This window comes from Telopea speciosissima, chromosome 3, assembly GCF_018873765.1.
Source record: "Telopea speciosissima isolate NSW1024214 ecotype Mountain lineage chromosome 3, Tspe_v1, whole genome shotgun sequence".
NCBI classification, from domain to species: domain Eukaryota; kingdom Viridiplantae; phylum Streptophyta; class Magnoliopsida; order Proteales; family Proteaceae; genus Telopea; species Telopea speciosissima.
The window spans coordinates 38,194,841-38,217,030 of NC_057918.1; the positions used below are offsets into that span (position 1 = coordinate 38,194,841).

The window sequence follows — 22,190 nt, forward strand, 5'->3', positions numbered from 1 at the left end:
TAATGTTGCACGGTGGTTAGTCGATCTCCTATTTGAAATTGATAACTGCCATGATGGGCAGTAGTTATCAATAAGGAATAAAATAGGGGAGAGGGTTCTTGATTCGGTAACATGAACACTAATCCCCATCCCGTTAGTGTGTTATTGTGGAGGGACTAAGAAGCAAGATAACCTCTCCTTTGCCATTGACGAACATACTGTGGTAGAAGAAGATATCACTGGAAAAGCTTAAAGCAACGTTGATTAGAGACTACAATGGCAGCAACGTCATCCATGTATCTGGGACAGAATGGAGGTAGAGTGCACATCTTTTAATTTCATTCTTGCCCATACATATGTATAATAAATATGTCCCCATTACCCTCTAATGGCAGAGACACATACATATTGAGAAATAATTGCAGCGGTGTTGGAGGTGGGGTTGATGGTGGAGGCACAGGTAAAGGTGGGGTTGTAGGTGCAGGTGGGGATGAGGGTGTAGGTGCGGGTGGTGGAGCTGGTGGAGGTATTGGACAGGGCGGCAGCGGTGGTCACAGGATCAGTGGAGGGATTTGAATACGCATTGGGGTTGATTGGAGTTGGAGTTGGAGTTGGAGTCGGAGCAGGTGGTGGTGCAGGCACTGGCATTGGTACCGGTGTTGGTGGTGGTGGTGGTGGAGGTCATTAATAGTTTGAAGATTTGTGTTTTTGAATCATCATCCCGCCCCTAGCTAGCTACATTTTCCTTTTCCCCGAGTACTCCTGTTTCAAATTGTGGGTTGTTTTTTACCTGTAAGCAAGTGAGGTGGAGGCAGCTATGATTTTATACTGATTAGAGGTGCAATACCTGCTTCATTGTGTGTGGCATTAATGTGGGATCTCCTATTAACCATGTTTAATATTGAAATGCATTTTAGCTGAATTTTAGCATTTCGCTTTTGGTTTGATAAATTTTTGGTAACAAGACTTCATTTGTTTCTTCTTCATGAGAAATCCTATCAAGACATCAACCCACCTTGATTTTCCAGCTTTCAGTTTGTTGGTTTGACATGAATGTGTTTGATGTTGTCCTTGCTTGCCTTGCTGTGAGTAGCATTGTATAAGAAGTGGAGGATGAAGGGTGTGTGTTGCTTCTTGATGATAAATGATACAGAACAGTAGTAAGAAGGAAGAAGAAAACAATACAGTGGGACTTCATTATAAAATAGCTCAAATGGAAGCCTTCTTCCTGTGAGGAGGAGGGAGAGAGAGTAAATAAATAGCTCCCATTGTTCTTCTTCTTCTTCTAATTTCCTGTCAAATTCCCTACGATAGAATTTACAATTCCAACTAAATTATTCACTTCATTTCAATTATTTCCCTCTTTTCTTTAATTTTGTTAATTGTCTTCTAATTATGTATTAACTCTAAAAACAGAAGTTATGGAAACATAAAGTGAATTTCTGTTTTTCTGTCTCTGCAGGTGTGTCTGACTCAGAGAGAGAGAGAGAGAGAGAGAGAGAGAATAAACTAAGGAAATGGGCCCTGAATCTTCTACAAAATCGAAATAAGAACATGTTCTTCTAGATTCAAAAAAACAGGAATTCGATTAAAATGAGGAATTCAATAAGAGCTGTAAAGACAATCAAACAAGAAAGTAAACCTTTTCCATGAAGTTAGGAACTCGTGATTTGGAAATAAAATCTTTGATCTCTAAAATTCCACTGTTTCACCCATAAAAAAAATATGTCCTGACAATGGCCACCAATTGACAGGCTTTACTCCTGGTTGATGATACATTAGACAAGTAAACAGAGCATCAAATACAGGAAAAGGCCAAAAAAAAAAAAAAAAATGGAATACCTCTCAAAGTTTCTGCCTCTGTAATAGTCTGGTAACGGATATGGAGAAGAAGAAGGGACAGGGCTGAACTCGACCACCTCTGTATTGTGCCTTGAAGCCCTTGTCAGCCGCCGCTGAACTCGACCGAGAACGTAGATGGATACCTTTCTAATCGTGTATCACAATCCGGAAGGGCTATGGGAGCAAGATTGAGAGCAGAGAGAGGTGCAGGCTAGGCAATCGGTGGTTAGGGTTTTGAAGTAGAGAGAGCGAGAGAGAGTGGCCCAGAGGTTTAGCAGTGGGAGAAAGATAGAGAGAATTAGAGATACGAGAATAGAAAAGATATCGCTAAAATATTGAAAGAGAGAGAGACGTGGAATGGAGGGGAATTGTTAAATTTTTGGGGGTAAAATACACCAATTGAAAGGGAATTGTTAATTTTTGGGGGGTAAAATTCATCCGAGGTGCCCAATATTTATTAAAAGTATTTATAAGGTACCCATTTTTTCAAAAGAGACGTTTAGGGTGCTTTGTTGGTTGGTCTTATTCTAAAATAAAAATATTTTCAAATTTAATGTTACCTTTTTTTTTTCAGTTAACTTCCTTCAAAGGATAATAATATCAAAAATGGAAGGGCAAGGGGGCAAAAAGAGGATAGAACAGGAGCATTGATAAACAAATCTCACGGTTTCTCAATAACAGATTTGACATTCCCAGCCATCATCAAGTGTCACTATTTCTCAATATAAGATTTGAAGTTTCCCAGCCATTGCATGAACTCAGTTTAATTTATCTTTGTTAACTATATACTCGTGCAAGAAAATAGCAAGCTCATCATTTACCCCCTTCTCCTCAAGGAATTCTTGATATGCATTCTGAAGCTCATTGTCCAAATCCTTAAAATCAGGTCCAACATAAGATATGCACATGCAATTTGATCATATCTAATCCTCAAAGAAGAAGGAGAAGCAACGTGCACACTCCCAATTAGCGAAGAACAACAAAACAAGGTTAGAAACTTGGGGCCCGCTTGATAACCTTACCAGGTGTTTCTGTTCTGGAACTGTGCTGGGAAACACCAGAACAGTTTTTTGTTTCCCAGCACAGTTTTTTTTATTTTCTTTGCTGAGAAACCGTTTTTTACCCGTTTGGTAAACCTGTTCTGGAAACGCTTCCAGAAGACAATTGGAACACCATTGGTGCTTGATAAAATCTGTTTCTGGGAACATGTAATGTGACCGATTTTAATAATATTTGTCTTGAATAATGTACTTTAGATAAAAATGAAAGGAAAAATTGTTCTCGAGTCCTGGTGGAATCGAACCACAATCCCATGGGTGTAATCCCACGTGCTCTTCTGTTTGAGCTAAAGTCACCTATTTTAATGACTGAAACAACAACCATTTTGGTAAATCCATTTCTTCATTGAAAATTGTGTTCAAGCTATTGTTTTCCCTTTTCTTCATTCAAATCAGCACTAACTGTGGTGTTCAGATTGGCAAAAGGGTTCAAGCTATTGATTTCTCTTTTTCTAGTGTAGGTGTGTATTAAGTAATTACAAGGAAGTGGGTAAAGCCCCCAAGTGTGAATGCTACCTCCTCCATTGGCCAAACTGTTTGGGTGTTCTAAAGAGACCAACCAATTGAATAAAATAATCCAAGCAAGGCAGTCCCTAGTCCAGCCAATTACTAAGAACACTTATATAACAGTTTAATTAAAAAAAAAAACCCCCTCCAAACAAGCAAGAATTTGCCAATGCACCATGGCATGTCCACAAGTTAGGAACACATAGCTGCATTAACAAATGGGAGGACGATTTAATGGGAGGGAGGGAGAAAAACCTGTTTGCTATAATTGATTGAATCCAACAGTTTATGTTACTAACAGGTAAGGAGGCCAATAACAAAAGAAAACTTTGTTTCAAGAATTTCTAATATTTTTTGTTTCTTATAGATTTCTAACTAAAAAATACAGCAAGAAGAAAATGAGGTCAGTGAGTGATAAAGTGATACTAATCAAACAAGTATGGTCATTTCAGTTCATTCTGGCTTAAATTCCTGAACGACAATTTGATTGGGACCACACTAAAAAAATAAAAAGAAATGATTGGGACCACACAATAGGATAGAAAAGAAAACCCATTAATTTTGTCCAAAAAATCCAATCAATGTACGGCTAAGCTGAACCATGTGGACTCATATTTTGAATCTCAGACTTCCACCCATCCTCCTTGTTCTTACTAAAATACTGGTCCAATTGACTAGAGCCATCTTTCTCCACAACTGTTCTGATCTCTACCGTTTCTCTTGTCTTTTCTTTTTGGTTATCACTCCTCACTGAATGGAGATCCAATTAATTGTGCCACCAGCCCCTCAAAATTCATGACTTTTGGACTCATCTTGGCATTCTCTAGGACATACTGAACAGTTTCAGGTCCAAGTTTACTTGCTCGGTTGCTATTTTATTCCACTCATCACTTGTAAACAGGAGAGAAAACGAGGGGGGGGGTGGATCTCCCTTAAGGAAACAAAAATGACATGGACAGACCAATCTGTACTCAGTGACTGGGTGAGTAGGTACTGAATGTGTGGTCCGATAGTAAAGTTTCATGTCCAAGACTATGGAGGGTATATAGACTGGGTTTTGTTTTGTTGAACATCATGACTTCCTGTTTTACTTTCCTACAACACCAACTGAGTTTGCAACCACTAGTAGATCCAATTCATTATCTATATAGAATATATTTCAAATTTCACATTAATTGGATCCAAACATATAATTTAAGAAGAGGTATGAGAATTGATGCACACTTGGGAGTCATGTTAATCCTAGGAAACCTTGTCCAAATTTTCACAGCATAATTGAGGCAATATAGCCTTAGTCCCTTAAGATATAACCCTAAAACACTTTGCTCCAAGAATAGTGTACCTGAACCGCATTTACAGAAGGAACTTCTCTAAACTGTCTGTCAGTCTCAATATCACACATAATGAATTAATTTACAGAATGGAACCTGCTTGATTAGCTCCAGGAATTTGCACCAAAGATTACTCATCATACTACTAACCTCAAACGAGAAGGAAATTGATCGACTTGCTTTGTTAAGCAGCAGCACATAAATTTACAAGCCCAACTTACTAAGAAGATCTCTCATTAAACGGAAACAAATGGAAACATATCCAATGAGGCCCTAAACAAGTGAAAGGGCTCTAAACTCCACCCAATCACCAACTACAACAACCATCTTATTCAGCCTCATCAAGTCCCTCTCCTTCTTGCTTCAAGTCATTAAACCATATCCCTTAGATTTTTTTTTTCTTTTTTTTTTTAAAGAAGAAGAAAATTCACTAATACAACATAAAAGTATACAATATGCACCACATCACTCACCATAGTTATTACAGAACAACTACTAAGACACTTTCTCAACAATGGTAAGCAAAATCTGGTTACAAACAGACACACACATAACTAAAAACAAGCAAACAACAAAAACTACTACTACTAGCAATGCAATCCTGGGTTTCAAAACTCTTAAATTAGATTGCAATAGACCAAAAGGAATCACTGGTTTTTGAGTACGACAGTTTATTCAATTTTTTAGTGGGCCCTCTTACAAGATGTCACATCAAACCACTACTGTTATTTGTTTTGGACGATTTCTCTTTCTTGTGGTAAAGTCTTCAGATTTCAGAACCAAAAGAAGAAAATTAAAAAGAAAGAAAGATTGAGTGGCCATGGTTGGAAGTTTGAACTGTTGTCAAAGTTTAAGATTTTAAGAACCCTAGAGAAACAACCCTGTTCCACCATTCTCTTCTTGCCTTTGTGAGAAGTTCTATGGCTCTCACTAAGGCTGGCCATCTGCAATAATAGACTAGAGAGAGAGATTAAAAGTTCTCTTTTTACAAAACCCAGGAATCCAAAGTTGCCAAGTTTATCAGAAATGAGAGTTAAAGAATTCAAGATCAGGATTGAAAACCAAAGATACCCAACAGACCCAGTTACAGAATCCAAAGTGAAGCCCCAAGTGTAGGCTTCTGAGGGGGAAAAACTGGGAAAAGGAGATGTTTTTGTTGTGTTTGTTGTTTTGATTCAAGCCCATTTAAGCAGGCATAGATTATATCAAATACCTAGGCAGCAGAAAACTAGTATCAAGCAACATACACCTGAACAAGATAAAGTGGGTTACATAAAAAGGAAATAATACTGCATACCCATAATGCATAAATGAATGAGCGCAATATATAATATTTACTAAAGCCATTCAAATAATGAAAGATGAAGAAATATAAATCAGTATCAGTCATTAAAGTATCCCCATCGATAAGACTGTTGATACACATTGTTGTGTACACTTCCTAACAGCTCGAGCTTTTGGGATAATCAGCTTATAATGTATCAATGCCACTCCTTTTCACCCCAATATATGATCTGAACATCTCTTCAGGTTAATTGTTTTTCAGACACAAAAATATTTTGCAATTCTTCGAAAACGAGAGGGGAAATAAAACCAAATAAAAATCAAAATTAGATATTAGTGTTTCTTCTCCTAATCTTTCATTCAGCTACTCAGAGTTCACGTTCAATAACCCAAATGGGAGAAAAAAAAAATTCAAAAATTCAGGGCAGAGATCCTAAAGGGAAACAGAGAGAGAAGATAACTGGTAAGAGATTGAAGTACCTGCCAGGAGATTTGAACCACAGGGTACTGAAATTCGTGGGAAGATGTTCTCCCTCCTTGAGATGATTTTCAATCTTCCAAATAAAACCCACACAAGGTAAGACGAAGCCAGAGAGAGCGAGAGAGCAACAGAGGAAGACAGAGAGAACGAGAGAGCGAGAGAGCGAGAGAGCGGGAGAGAAAGACAGAGAGAGCGAGAGAGATTCAACCCTTACCTGAGATCTCCGCAGTTAGGGTTTTCGTTGAAGTGAAGAAGACGAGAGAGTTCTGTGACAGTGAAGAGTTTTGTGAGAGTGACGAGTTTCGTTAAGTTAGGTTGGTCCCTAATTTTATCGGGAACAAGTTGTATAAAATTGTGCTGAGAAACGACAGAGCATGTTGACATGTTTTGTCAAAAATCTTCTAGGGATGAGAAATTTTGATTTATCCACCAAAGAACAATTTCTATGGAACACTGTTTATTAAGCACTTTTTAGGTGTTTTTACGTTTTTCAGAATAGAAAAACACCAGAAACTGTTTCTGGTAAGGTTATCAAGCGGGCTCTTAATTTCATGTCGCAATCTTTTCGTCTCCTCTTAACCTCTTTCCCTTTGTAGTCCCCCACCCATTAAGGTTACTTCCTTTTCATGGTTCTTACTGGCCTTTTCCGTTTCTCCACGTTCTCCTTTCAGGCCCCGAGCTAGCTAGGTGACCTTTGGGCTTCCCAGGCTTCAATTAGACATGACGCACCATTAATGTTGCTTTTATTCCGCTTCCCTCTCTTCACCTTCCTCTTCGTCCACTCCTATCCTTATAATTAGGGTTGTAAATGGATAACCGAAAATCCAAATTCGATCCGCATCTGTATCCGTGTCGGAGCATCTGAATTCGTTTAGAGATATCCGAAAAAAAATTCGAATACTCCAATAAAAATCCGAATCCGAATACTTAATTATAAAAAATTAAGTAAATAATGATCTTAAGGGTTTTTTAAGATTCAACAGGTTCTAGAATATGAGGAAAAGAGAATCATGATCTAAAACTATGGATTGAGAGTGAATTGTATCCACTAGGGGGAGGAAGGTTCGGGTTACACAAGGCAGAGGTGTAAACGGATGGTCGAAAACCGAATTCGATCCGCATCCGAATCCGTTTAGAGGTATCCGAATTCGACCAAGAAATATCCGAATCCGATTACATCCGATCCGTATCTGAGCCGAATCCGATCCGTTTACAAGCCTACTTATAATCCTTTTCCTCTCTTTTTCCCTTTTTGCTTCGACCTTGCTGGTCTCTGGTCTTCTTTTCTCCTGCGCTCTCTAGTGTCTGGCTTTTTCTGGTTTCATCGATGCGGAGGTTTTTTTTCGTTGATGTTGTCTGTGGTGTCGGCTACTGGAGCTTAATCCTTTTTTCAAACTCTCTATCTCTCCTTTCTGTCTATTTCTGGTGTTTCATTGTCTGGGCTTTCCTGTTTCGTCCCTCTGCTCTATTGGTGCAACTTTGGGGGTGATCTTTGCTTAGTCGTTTGGTTGTTTGCTAAAGGTATATCTTTGCTTTGCTCGTCGCGTTGGCGCTTGTCCTCTTCTTCTTCTAACAGAGGGAAGACCCACGTTGGTTCAAAGGGTGAGTTTACACTGCGCGATTCCCCTTCTTCTATCTGGCGTTTACCCCATCTCTCTACCACTCGGTCCTCTACCCCTAAACCTCTCCTTGCTTCTAGGGTGTTGTATGGTTTTACCTTGGGGTACCCGCGTCCATCCCAGGATACCCTTTGCTCCAAGTTGGTGGATATTTGGGAAAGTATGGGCGCTGTTTATCTTTGTTGTTATGAGAAGGGCGGTTTCATGGTGGAGTTTGGTTCCAGTGCGAAGCGTGACAAGGTTTGGGCTCTTGGTCCATGGTGGTGTGGTCGTTCTCTAGTCAATCTGGTGGAGCATGCTCTGGATGATGCTCGGTTTGAGTATGAACGGAAGTTCTTTCCCATATGGGTGCAGCTCTGTAAGGTTCCTCCTGAGGTTTGCTCTTTTGATGCTGTTAAGCAGGCGGTGTCCTGTGTCAGTAAGCTGTTGGACCTCCATGTTCACTACCCTAATGGGTCTGTCCCTATTGTGCGGGGCGAAGGTCCTCTTCAAGTTGAAACAGCAAGTTTGTCTACACTCCTCTATCAGAGCTGTGGATGGAGCCTCCCTTCCCTTTCAGCTTAAGTACGAGGCTTTTAAGATTTGCTTCCATTGTGGACGTTTCTTCCACGTGGCTGACTACTGCTCCTTTGTGAAGCCATTTGGACGCCATACTCCTTGGGGCAATTTTGACTTAGCTCTCACCACCCCTTTATTTATTAATTCTGTCGTTGCTCACCCTTCCTCGGTGATGGATATTTCCATGTTGGAACCCGGCCTCACCTCGGATGAACTGGTGTTGCCAATTGTGAGTCTTGATGGTTCGGTATCAATGGACATTGATGAGCACCCCCCCATCCTTGGTTTTGGGTCTGAGTCTGAGATGTTGGCTTCCTCCTTGGCGGTGCTCCCTCCTAACTCTGTGGTTCTTGTGGTTGAGAAGGCCTCTCCCTTCTGCACCCCTTCTGCACATGCGATTTCTAATGCTGAGGCTCCCCAGGCAAAGATCCCTAGCCCACAGACTAATGAGGATTCTTTCTTGTCCTCTCTGTTTATTGATTTTAAACCCCTACCGCTCTTTGGTGATGTTTTTGCGGACCTGGTCAATACTGAGTCTTTGCCTTCCCTTGACCCCCTTATTGTACCGATACCTCCCCCCTCTCTTGGTTCTGTTTCAGTAGTTACACCACATGCTTCTAGTTCTGAGTTTCGTTCGCCGGCCTCCCCCTTTGTTGGCCCTTCTGAGAAAAATGTCTTTTTGGGTTCCTTTACCCCCTTCCTGCTTTGTAAGAAAAGAAAGATTTCTGAACCTTTATCCCCTCGTCGCTTACTTCTACTTTTCTCTCCTTTCGGCAATCCCTAGAATCCTGCCTGGCTGCTGCCCCGGATCCTGATGCTCTGATGGGCCTGATTCGGAGGTGGCTTCTAGACACGCAGTCTCCCTCTTCTTCCTTGGCAGCAGATTCTTCTGATGGCACGTCTTTGACAACTGAGCCTGGTGAAGCGCTAGGGTCACTGCCCTCTAGCTCGGTAACTTTCTTTCTTGATAACTCTAAGTTTTTCAATTACTATATTGTGTTTGTGACTTTGCTCTTTTGCTCTGTTGTTTCTCTTTCTGTTCTTAATTTTCGTTATTGTCGTCGATCTTTTATTCCTCGTCGTTTTCAGTTTCTGTAAGGAGCCTTTGGGTGATGTGTTTTTTTATTTGTTGTCTTCTCTGGGGAATCATGTTGGTGTTTGCTTGGAACGTTAGGGGTGTTAACAATGCTTTTTCTAAACGTTGTGTTACTTTACATGCTAAAAAATTAAGGTCAGATCTTCTGTTTTTATGTGAAACTAAATGCTAAGATCACTTTGGGTTGAGAATTCCTGGATTATCTAGTGATTATTCTCTTGTGGCCTTCTCGGATAGCCCTAAAGTTTCCAAAGGAAAAGGTGGTCTTTACCTCTTTGTGAAGCAAGGTGTGGATATCATTGATTCTATTTTTGATCCCCTTTTTTTGGGATGCCGAATCCGGGATGTTAACTTGGGTGATTTCTGGTGCTTTTTCATCTATGCCCCCCCATACACATTTGAGAGCCAAATTCTGGACCTCTTTGTCGCAAACTCTTGCTAGTATCACTAGTCCTTTTTGTATTATGGGGGACCTGAATGAGCTTCTCTCGACTGAGGCTAAATTTGGGGGCGCTCCCTTTCACCCCTCGGTATCCTCTTCTGCTCTCTCTAATCTCATTAGTTCTTTTGGGTTGGAGGAAGTTAGGCTACAAGGATCGCCCTATACTTGGCCTAATCGCCATAAACCCCCTACCATAATTAAAGAATGTTTGGACCGGGAATTCTGTTCACCCAGTTGGTTTCTGTGGTTTCCCTTTTCCTCCCTTTCTAAGCTTGCCTCTGTTGGATCGGACCATAACACCAACCCTTCTCGACCTTCGTTTAAAAAAGTGTTCCATTTTCAAATGGCCTGGACTTCCCATCCTCACTTTTCCACTTTTTGTAGCTCTTTCTGGAACTCTTCTTCATAGGACTCTTTCCCTTGTCGACTAACCTCGTTCTCTAATCTCCTTAAGGGGTGGAATAAAGCGGTGTTTGGCAAAATTGATGGCATTAAACAACAGTTGGCTTCTCAGTATGGTTTTTTGGAAGACTCAGATTTCCCTCCTACAGATGATTTGTAGACTTGCTCCAACAAACTAAAGTGGGTGCTTGAGGCTGAAGAGTGGTTCTGGTTCCAGAAATCTAGACATAATTATATTATTTATGGAGATAGGAATACAAAATTTTTTCACTCAATGGCAACGAATCATCAACGTAAACGGCGGATTGACTTCCTTCTTCTTGACAATGGTGACAAACTTACTAACCCCAGCTCTATTGCTTTTGCTTTTGCTGGATACTCATTTTGTTGAATATCTTTCCCCCCTGTTTTATCTGACTCTTCGGCTGCTTCTTTATGTATTCCCCCTTCTCTGGAAGAAATTAAGGATACTATTTTCCCTCTGGGCTCGTACAAGGCTCCAGGGATTGATGGTTTCCAAACCTGCTTTTTCCAACAGTGTTGGGACTATATTGAGGGTAGCTTGGTTGACTTTGTTACCAATTGCTTTGGAAATGGTTCTATTCCTGTGGGGATCAATCACACTCTCATTTGTTTAGTCCCCAAGTGTGACACGGCCAGTAGGGTGCAGGATTTCAGACCTATTAGTTTATGTACTGTTGTTTACAAAATTATTGCTAAAATCCTGGCCAATAGACTTAAAGGTCTTCTACCTTCCTTTATTTCCCCCTTCCAGGGGGCTTTTGTGAAAGGTAGACAAATTACTGACAATATTGTGTTGGCCCATGAAGTCTTCCATTTCCTTAAACATAAAAGGAAGGGTCGGGTAGGTTTTGTTGCCATTAAAATTGATATGTCCAAAGCTTACGATAAAATTGAGTGGTCTTTCCTTACATCTATCTTTAAGTTTTTGGGTTTTGGGCCTCGCAGCTTCATCCTTAATTTGATGTCTTCTGTAACTTTTTCTATCAAATTTAATGGAAGTCCTTTTGGGTATTTTTGTCACACCCCAAACCATTCCCTAGGAGGATTGGGTAGGTGACCCGAATTGCACGACCTCAATCCGTCAAATCCCACAGATCTAGAAGCAGTGCTTACATTCATGTGTTGGCCAAACAACGGTCCAGGGATCAAACCATGGTTCCCTAGGGAAACCAATTATAAACTAATTAGGGTATTGCACGCCCTGGGTTATCCCATGGTGTCCCATGGGTGCCCCATTTTAATTTTAGGGTTTCCCATGGTCTCCTAAAGGAACCCTGGTGCATCCCTAATAGGGTTTCTCCTTCCCTCATTTGTCCCACCCAATTATAGGACACATTAGGGACAGAGAAAATACATCTCTAGTCATCACATGGCAAGAGGGATCCATCCCATACTCGAATGCGCAGCGGAAATAAATCAATTCGAGTTTCTTTCGCATCCCATAAATATTAATAATCAATAAACTGAAGGAATTAATAGAGAACTGCTAACCTGGTGAGCCTCAAGTGTTGCTCCTCCAATAGACAATGGTTCTTCCTCCAGTAAGCACTCCAAGCAAACAGATCTGAACCTCTAATAGTGCTACTAAGGTTCTTCAAGCCAAATGCAGATGCTCTCAAATTCTCCAGCACAGATCTAGGGTTTTCACAAACCCTAACTCTCTATTGCAGTAGAGAGAAAAATAGAAGAAGAAGAAGAGAGATCACAAGAGGGAGAGAGTGACCAAAACTCAGGAGAGAGGGGGCCAGGCTAAAATGTGGAGCACTGCCCCCTCCTGCGTTTTTTGATCCTTTTATAGATCTAGGGTCTTAATTAAACCCTGGATGGATTACGTTAATCCCAGTGAGAGTCTGTCTCTCTCTGTCTCAGTTTGGTAGTTCTGTTCAAACTCAAACTGCTTCTAAAAGGGGAAGAAGCAGAATCTAATAGAAAAAGTAATAATTAGCTACTTTATTTAATTATTAATGGATAATTACAATTAGCACCAATTCCATTAATTAAATAAAGAGCCAATTAAATTAGCAAATTCCAAATAACTCCCTATATGATAACTATTATCATATACAACCACCCCACTAATCAACACCATCATTATGGAATCTAGGGCACGTACACATGTACTGCCAAACCCCAATCCATAGTACAAGTCCTTATATGAGCGTCTGTGCATCTAATCGGGTCCCACAAAACTCGATAAAACACTTTGTTCAAATAATTATAAATAATTTATCATTTTATGTAAAATAGATTTTTGCAAAACCATTTCCAAAATGGCACTGGATCCAGATTCTGATCCGACCATGCACAGGTAGTCTCTATCTTGGTGTTCCGCAATCGGGCAGTGGTGACCATGTTAGATAACTCCTTCACTCACAAAGTGTTCACGCATTCCCAGAACATCGGCTTTGACTCGCATGAGTCTCAGTCATTGATGAACCAAAGAATGCGATCACACTTTACAGTAATAGGGTTCCCTCAGGTACAGGGTGTCGATGACACATGTCTATTATCCCTTCCTACATCTGGTAGTAATATATGAGGGAATCAACAAAGTAGATTCTTCATCAATGCACACATCAAACATGTGAGCACTCGCATTCGTACCCTGACATCACATGTCTAGGCATACCCAATTCGACGACCATATGATAAGGGTGCCCAGCCCAAACCTTAGTCGTGACTACCATTTTAAGTATAACTTACGGACACATAATGCTTAAAAAGTTTATATCGCATGTGACAATATTAAACTAAAATGTATAAATGTTCAATACAAAGGTGAACCAGGTTGAACCAGTTGAACCGGGTTTGATGGACACACACTTGTCCAACAATCTCCCACTTGTACATCAAAGCCATTTCCCCATACATTTTAAACCCATGCCTTCCATGTGTTTTTCAAACACTCCAGGAGACAAACCCTTTGTCATGGCATCTGACACCTTTTCAGTTGTGTCTACTTTGGAGATACTCATGTCGCTCTGCTGGATAATTTCTCTGATGAGATGATACTTCCGCTGCACGTGCTTGTTGCTCTGATGAGCCCTAGGCTTCTTAGCTTGTGCATTGGCCCCTCTGTTGTCACATAACAGGGGAATAGGACCTTCGACAAGATGAGGGACTACTCCAGAAATGTTAGGAACTTCCTAACCCAAACACCTTATTAGCCGCAATATATGATGCAAGGTGTTCATAAAAATTGGGATCGGCTGTAGATTTCTATTTTGTACTCCTCCACACAATGGCACATCCACTCATTACACTCGTAATGACTGACAATACCTACTGCATAGCAAATGTTTGGCCTCGTACACGACATGACGTACATAAGACCCTGTCGGAAAGGGACACTTCCCCGTTTGGAGTTCTCCATGCTAACTCTGCCCAGGACTTTGTCTATATAGGTAGCCTGTCATAAGCCTAGCATCCTTTTCTGGCGATCTCTTACGAGTTTAATCCCAAGGATATAACTAGCTTCGCCAAGGTCTTTCATCGAAAATGTTGTGGATAACCACTGTTTTACTGATGAAAGGGATCCTACATCATTATCCATCAGCAATATGTCATCTACGTATAAAACAAGAAAACATACTGCCCTCCCACTAATCTTCTTATAAACGCATGGTTCATCCATGTTTTGATCAAAACCAAACGATTTGATTGATTGATCAAACCTGATGTTCCAACTCCTGGAAGCCTGCTTTAGCCCATAAATGGACCTCTGCAATTTACACACCTTTCTTTCTTCCTCCAAGGAAGAGAACCCCTCTGTTTGTTCCATGTAGATTTCCTCTTGAAGGAATCCATTCAGAAATACAATCTACACATCCATCTGCTAGATTTCATAATCAAAGTGCGTAGCGATAGCAAATAAAATCCTAATGGATTTCATCATCGCCACTAGTGAAAAGGTTTCCTCATAGTCTATACCTTCTTTCTGGGTATAGCCTTTTGCCACCAGTCTCGCTTTGAATCTTTCGACCTTTTCATCTGCGCCCTTCTTTCTCTTGAAGATCCATTTACATCCAATCGGCTTAACACCAAGTGGTGGATCGACTAGAGTCCAGACCTTGTTGGAATTCATCGAATCGATTTCAGAGCGCATTGCCTCCAGCCACCTAGTGGCATCAACATCCTTTAGAGCCTCAGAGTATGTCATCGGATCATCATCCGATTCAATCGATACCATGTGGAACTCTTCCACTGTTTCCTCTTCGGTTAGAAGAGTAAGCCTGGTGGGTGGTCTAATAGTCCTCCCACTACGTCGAGGTTCTTCAGGTGTTGGTATTTCAGCGGGTATGTCAGTTGGTCTCACTTCTGGAAGTGACGTTTCTGAGCTATCTGATAGCTCTTTAATGACTACTGGTTCGGACCTCTGGGTCATCATTTCTTCCTCAGAAATGTGACATGTTTACTTATAATGACCTTTTGGTCAACCGGGTCATAGAAATAATAGCCTATCGTGCCTTTGGGGTAGCCTAAGAAATTACATCTCGAAGTCCTAGATTCCAACTTGTCTATCTGTTGCTTTCGCACATGTGCTATGCAACCCCATACCCTAAGGTGTTGAATACCAGGCTTTCGCCATTTCCACAACTCAAAGGGTGTCTTGGCTATAAGCTTAGATGGAACCCTATTCAAGATATATATCGCTGTCTCTAAAGCGTACCCCCAGAAAGAGAGAGGCAGCTCACTATAAGTGAGCATTGTCCGGACCATATCCAATAGGGTTCGATTGCGTCGTTCGGATACACCATTTTGTTGTGGCATACCTGGATTAGTTAGTTGACTAACTATCCATTGTGATATGAGTGATCTTTAAATTCATCCGATAGATACTCCCCTCCATGATCAGATCGTAAGGACTTAACGCATTTGTCGAGCTGTCTTTCGACCTCAGCTTGGAATTCTTTGAATTTATCAAAGGCTTTCGATTTCCTACGCATCAAGTATATGTAACCATATCTAGAGTAATCATCGGTGAATGTGATAAAGTACTCATACCCATATCTTGCTTGTATGTTCATGGGTCCACACACTTCAGTATGTATCAACTCCAACAGATCTGTGGCTCTAGCACCTTTATTGCTAAAGGGTTTCTTGGTCATTTTGCCCTGAAGGCATGACTCACATGTGGGGAATGGTTCCACCCTCAGACTCTCTAAGGGTCCATCCCTCACTAAGCTACTGATTCGGTCCACATTGATGTGACCTAATCTTAGATGCCACAGGTATGTTGAGTTCACTGGAGCTGCTTTTCGTTTCAAATCAACATTTGAAACAACATTCATTCTAATAGGGCATTCTAGAAAATACAAACCACTTTGCATATAATCGGATGCTACAAAGGAATTATTAAAATGAATAATTAACTTAGTATTAAAGGAAAAGCTATACCCATTCAAAACAAGTTTTGAAACTGAAATAATCTTCCTCTTAAAAGAGGGTACATAATAGCAATCCTTTAAAACTAAACAAGCAGAATTAAAATTCAAAATAAAAGTTCCCACAACCATTGCCATGGTCTCAGCTCCAGTGCCCATCCGAAGATGCACCTCATTTCTTTTCAGGTTCTTTGTCTCCTTGAACCCCTGCAAATCATTACAAATATGAACAGTGGAACCACTATCCACCAACCAACAATTGGTCGGTTCAAAAGACAAATTAGACTCATAAAGAACGTGAACATCACATGTACCTTCTTTAGCAGCCTTTGTTTCATTTGGCTTCTTGTCTTTCACAGTAGCCAAGTAAGCACGACAATTTCTTTTCCAGTGACCCTACTTCTTGCAATAGAAGCACTTGCCTATGCCTTTATTTCCAAACTTCCCACCCTTGGCTTTCAGGGTCTTACCCTTACTTTCTTTTTTCTTCTTCTTCCCATTTGAAGAAGGTTTTACCTCAGTTGCATTGACCTCAGCCTTGCCCTTTTTCAAGGATGCTTCAGCCTCTACCAGTGCATTAGCAAGCTCGGTGAGCTCCATCTCCTTCTTGGACATCTTGTAGGACATCCTAAAAGGTGTGTAGGCAAAAGTGAGTGACGCTAAGATCACATCAGTCTTGTATTTCAGGCTGAAATCAGTCCCCATGGATTCTAGTTTTTCAAACAGATTGATCATTTTCATTACATGATCCATCACTGGAGTCCCCTGGGACATCTTGGAGTTATGGATTTGACTCACCGGATCAGAATGTGCATGTGTCAACTGCCTGTTGAACAATTCAGCAAGCTTATCCATTTTACCCCCAGCAGTGCGTAAATCCTTGACTGAGTCTACAACTGACTTTTCCAACGATCCTAGGATATAGAGTGATGCCTTGGAATCCCTCATGTGGAACTCCTGCATCTCTTCATTTGCCTCAAAATCGTTCGGGTCGGGTTGAGGAGGAACTTGTTCATCTAGAACTGTGTACAGTCCTTCAGCAGTTAGGAGCAACTTAATGCTCCGGTACCAATCGACATAGTTTGTACCATTAAGTTTGTATTCGCTAATGAGTGTTAACAGGTTGGAATTAATGGCAACCATCGTATATTAATCTACACATGCACAAGTAAATAACCACATGTCAATTAATGACCATTGAAAATAATAAATTGAGCACACACATCAATGGTCTTTCATGATTTGGGTTTCCCTCATAACCCAAAAGATGAATTGGATACCTACAACCCTTGCATGCATAACTTATCCTGTCGGGAGTCATTATACACACCGGGGTAGTGTGGACTAAGCTATCCGCCTCATGGGCTTCCAATATTTTTGGCCACCTGGGTGCCATGTCCAGATCCTGTCGACTGACACACACCCAAGTCATGTATTTACCTATCGCATTAGTTAGAATCATGGAATCATAAAAGATGGCCCACTGTCGCAGTGCCCTCTCACTATCCATACCTTAACGTATTTCGATAGAGGTAAATATAGATAAATGTGACAGTGGTCCTGGCAATGTCCTGTCGACGTATGCGGGGCATATCACATAAGCTCTACATTTATCTTCAATAGGAGGCCATGGACATGTCTACCGATTAAGACTAGTCCATATCATACATGTATTATGATTAAAGAGGGATTAAACAACTCTCACATACATATCATGGATGAAATAAAATAACATAATTAATCAACATTAAATAAAAGTGATTATGGGATGGCGGCATTTTTATCAGAAGCAATTAAAGAACCCTCCCAATAAAAATAAAACTAATAACTTTGGGTGCATTTATCATGCCATGGATGCCACTCCTCGATCATCTCCTCCACCCAATCACATCTTCAAAGTAGGTGACTTGCATCTCCATAAGCTTTGAGCGCCACATGTGGATCACCATCTACATGCCCTGGGAGTCCTAACTCATCTAAAATTACAATGGAAACCTAGGAAAAATTCTATACACTTTCCTTTCCATAATAATAAAGAAATCCCGCATGGAGAAACCAACCCACCATTTGGGCTGCTCATAGGGTGGAGTACATTTGTTTATAAAAAAGAAAGGGGGAGAGAGAGAAAGAGAGAGAAGCATTACATCCACCCATAACCCCATGTATCACATACATAAACAATTCATCAATTTATTAGAATGCCATTCCCATAATCACATCATAATATAATTTCATGCATGGGCATTAAAGCAAGTAAACAAAAATTATAACATAGATTCCTTCAATTATTGAACCACCACATCACATGTGATAACATGTATCCAAGCCCATGAATTAAAATCACAATTTTAATTACAAGTGGGTGGAGGCAAGAATCCCTTCACCCATCTTCTTCCTCCAAAAACAAAACATATTAAAAAATTCTGTTTTGAAAAAAAAAACCTATATATTTATTTTTTTAAATGTTAAACTTGAGGGAAAACAAGGGGGGTGCATGTAGCCCACATGCGCAGGCTGCAGGCACTCCCTGCGTAGCCCGCAAGCCCAAGGCCCATGGGTAGCAACCCATGGCCAAGCCCCTAGGCCTGCTGCCCATAGGCTTACTGCCCACGGACAGCAGCTTGTAGGCAGCTGCCCGCAAGCAACAGCCCGCAAAGGGAATGCGTACATAGGCAGGCAATAGGGGGAGGGCGTGCGCAGAGGCTTGGCAGCGTGCGCTCCCCCCCCACATATAAATCATGATTAAAAAAATTTAAATTAATAAAATTAATAATCATTCCTTAATTGGATACATGCTTCAATAATTGGAATAAATAAAACAAACCAAATCCATCATCACATGGGTAGGTTGTTACACTAACAACCTTGTAACTTCCCATGTGCACATGGGAAGGTTGTTACAACAACCATATTCTAATCACCCATGTGCCAACTTGCATCCCACTCATGATAATCATATTAACCATTAATTATTCAATATTCATGGGTGGGAAAGGTGGCTCTGATACCATACTGTTGGCCAAACAACGGTCTAGGGATCAAACCATGGTTCCCTAGAGAAACCAATTATAAATCAATTATGGTATTACACGCCCTGGGTTATCCCATGGTGTCCCATGGGTGCCCCATTTTAATTTTAGGGTTTCCCATGGTCTCACACGGGAACCCTGGTGCATCCCTAATAGGGTTTCTCCTTCCCTCATTTGTCCCACGCAATTATAGGACACATTAGGAACAGAGAAAATACATCTCCAGTCATCACATGGCAAGAGGGATCCATCCCATACTCGAATGCGCAGCGGAAATAAATCGATTCGAGTCTCTTTCGCATCCCATAAATATTAATAATCAATAAACTGAAGGAATTAATAAAGAACTGCTAACCTGGTGAGCCTCAAGTGTTGCTCCTCCAATAGACTGTGGTTCTTCCTCCAGTGAGAGCTCCAAGCAAACAGATCTGAACCTCCAATGGTGCTACTAAGGTTCTTCAAGCCAAATGCAGATGCTCTCAAATTCTCCAGCACAGATCTAGGGTTTTCACAAACCCTAACTCTCTATTGCAGTAGAGAGAAAAATAGAAGAAGAAGAAGAGAGATCACAAGAGGGAGAGAGTGACCAAAACTCAGGAGAGAGGGGGCCAGGCTGAAACGTGGAGCACTGCCCCCCTCCTACGTTTTCTGATCCTTTTATAGATCTAGGGTTTTAATTAAACCCTGGATGGATTACTTTAATTCCAGTGAGAGTCTGTCTCTCTCTCCCTCAGTTTGGCAGTTCTGTTTAAACTTAAAGTGCTTCTAAAAGGGGAAGAAGCAGAATCTAATAGGGAAAGTAATAATTAGCTACTTTATTTAATTATTAATGGATAATTACAATTAGCATCAATTCCATTAATTAAATAAAGAGCCAATTAAATTAGTAAATTCCAAATAACTCCCTATATAATAACTATTATCATATACAACCCCCACTAATCAACACCATCATTATGGAATCTAGGGCACATACACATGTACTGCCAAACCCCAATCCATAGTACAAGTCCATATACGAGTGTCTGTGCATCTGATCGGGTCCCGTAAAACTAGATAAAATGCTTTGTTCAAATAACTATAAATAATGTATCATTTTATGTAAAATAGATTTTTGCAAAACCATTTCCAAAATGGCACTGGATCCATATTCTGATCCGACCATGCACAGACAGTCTCTATCTTGGTGTTCCCCAATCGGGCAGCGGTGACCATGTTGGACAACTACTTTACTCACAAAGTGTTCACGCATTCCCAGAACATCGGCTTTGACTCGCATGAGTCTCAGTCATTGATGAACCAAAGAATGCGATCACACTTTGCAGTGACAGGGTTCCCTCAGGTACAGGGTGTCAGTGACACATGTCTATCCCTTCCTACATTTGGCAGTAATACATGGGGGAATTGACAAAGTAGATTCTTCGTAAATGCACACATCAAACATGTGAGCACTCGCATTCGTACCCTGACATCACATGTCTAGGCATACCCAATGCGACGACCATATGATAAGGGTGCCTAGCCCAAACCCTAGTCATGACTACCATTTTAAGTATAACTTACGGACACATAATGCTCAAAAAGTTTATATCGCATGTGACAATATTAAACTAAAATGTATAAATGTTCAATACAAAGGTGAACCGGGTTGAACCAGACCGAACCGGGTTTGATGGACACACACTTGTCCAACATCATGAACCAAAATCCACACCTTAATCACAAGTAAGATCAGAGTAATGCAGGACATCTACAATTTATCAGAAATAAACGGAAGCATAGCAATACGGGAAATGGTGATAATATATACATATAGAAACTTGTTTGTAACATTCCCCAGCACATACAACCCACAACAAAAGAAAACATAAATAGATAGGCGCAGCAATACATACATGATTATATACAGGGTTAGGGCACCCAACCCCAAAAGAAGAAAGAAAGAAAAACAACTAAAACCAGTCCATGGTCAAAACAGGAAACCTCCTAACACAACAAAAAGGAGTTCCCAGCACAAAACATCAGAAGTACTTCTCAAAGGCCTTCATCCACGACCACCGAGAAAGTACGTAGAATTGGTCCGTCGAGGTCCATACCAACATCATCATAACCACCAAAACTCTCCTCCTTGAAATAGCCCGCCATGCCACAGCGACTTCCACTTGTAGGATCATCTAAGAAAAGAGCAACATATAACAGAGTGTGAGCCCCACCGAGCTCGTGAGCAAATAACATCCATCATGCATACATATGCAACCACAATCCACAGATTCACATGATCTACATGATATGCAAGTCCAGTTTTATTATTAGCCACCTATCATTACAACTAAGTCAGGTCTGTGCTACTACAATCCCAATGCATGTATCCCTGGTGTAGGCTTGGTTACCTCTTCCCGCGATACACTCATGGGCTTGTCGGAGAAAACCAGTCTGCTCCAGCATCCCTTCCTAGGTCAGCCCGACCAGCCCTCTGATGATTATCCTGGCAAGCAACCGTTTCTTCCCTCTTGCACCATATAGGTGTTCTGAATCTATGCACCTTTCGGTGTTCCGATATATGCACCTTCCGGTGTTCTGATAATTGCCCCTTTCGGTGTTCCGATCCTAGTCACTCCCTGATAATTGCCTCCCAGGCATCCAACACCTTAACCCCTACTGGTAAGGGTTTGTAGCACGGGTGATGAAACTCTAACCCCATGTCTATATGGTATAGTATGAGTCAAGCAGTGTCAATCGCATTCATAGTACGAGCTACCGCAGGCCTCATTTCCAAGCCGAGTATGACATCTATTCTAACAATCACAATCATCATAATCATTTCACAGTGTTGATCAACAACAGTCATTATGCAGTGATTTAAGTAACTTTGATTGTAAGCATGTAAATGGCATAACAGACAAGATTCAATTATTAATAGCTGGCATCATATCACAATTATATTTGCACATACGATAGTATTATTCACTCACCAGAACTTGGCTCTAGGTACTCAATCACAGATTCAATTCAAGCTGTTGTCTGATTGTTGTCCTCGAGCACAGGATCAAGTCCTAAACATAAGAATCAAATAGTGTTTTATTCAGTTATTGGCTCTACACTGGTGCCCTAGGGTTTCCCTAACTTACTGGGTTGACCCAGGGTTTAGTTGGTC

General features: G+C 40.9%; 1 long non-coding RNA gene across 1 annotated transcript; it reads left to right on the forward strand.

Annotated features, from left to right (window-relative positions):
- The first annotated feature begins 1,042 nt into the window (after positions 1-1,042).
- LOC122656452 lies at positions 1,043-21,186 on the forward strand. The gene is made up of 3 exons (XR_006332107.1): positions 1,043-1,209; positions 3,336-3,340; positions 21,174-21,186. It is a non-coding gene; the product is annotated as an uncharacterized LOC122656452 (long non-coding RNA).
- The last annotated feature ends 1,004 nt before the right edge of the window (positions 21,187-22,190 follow it).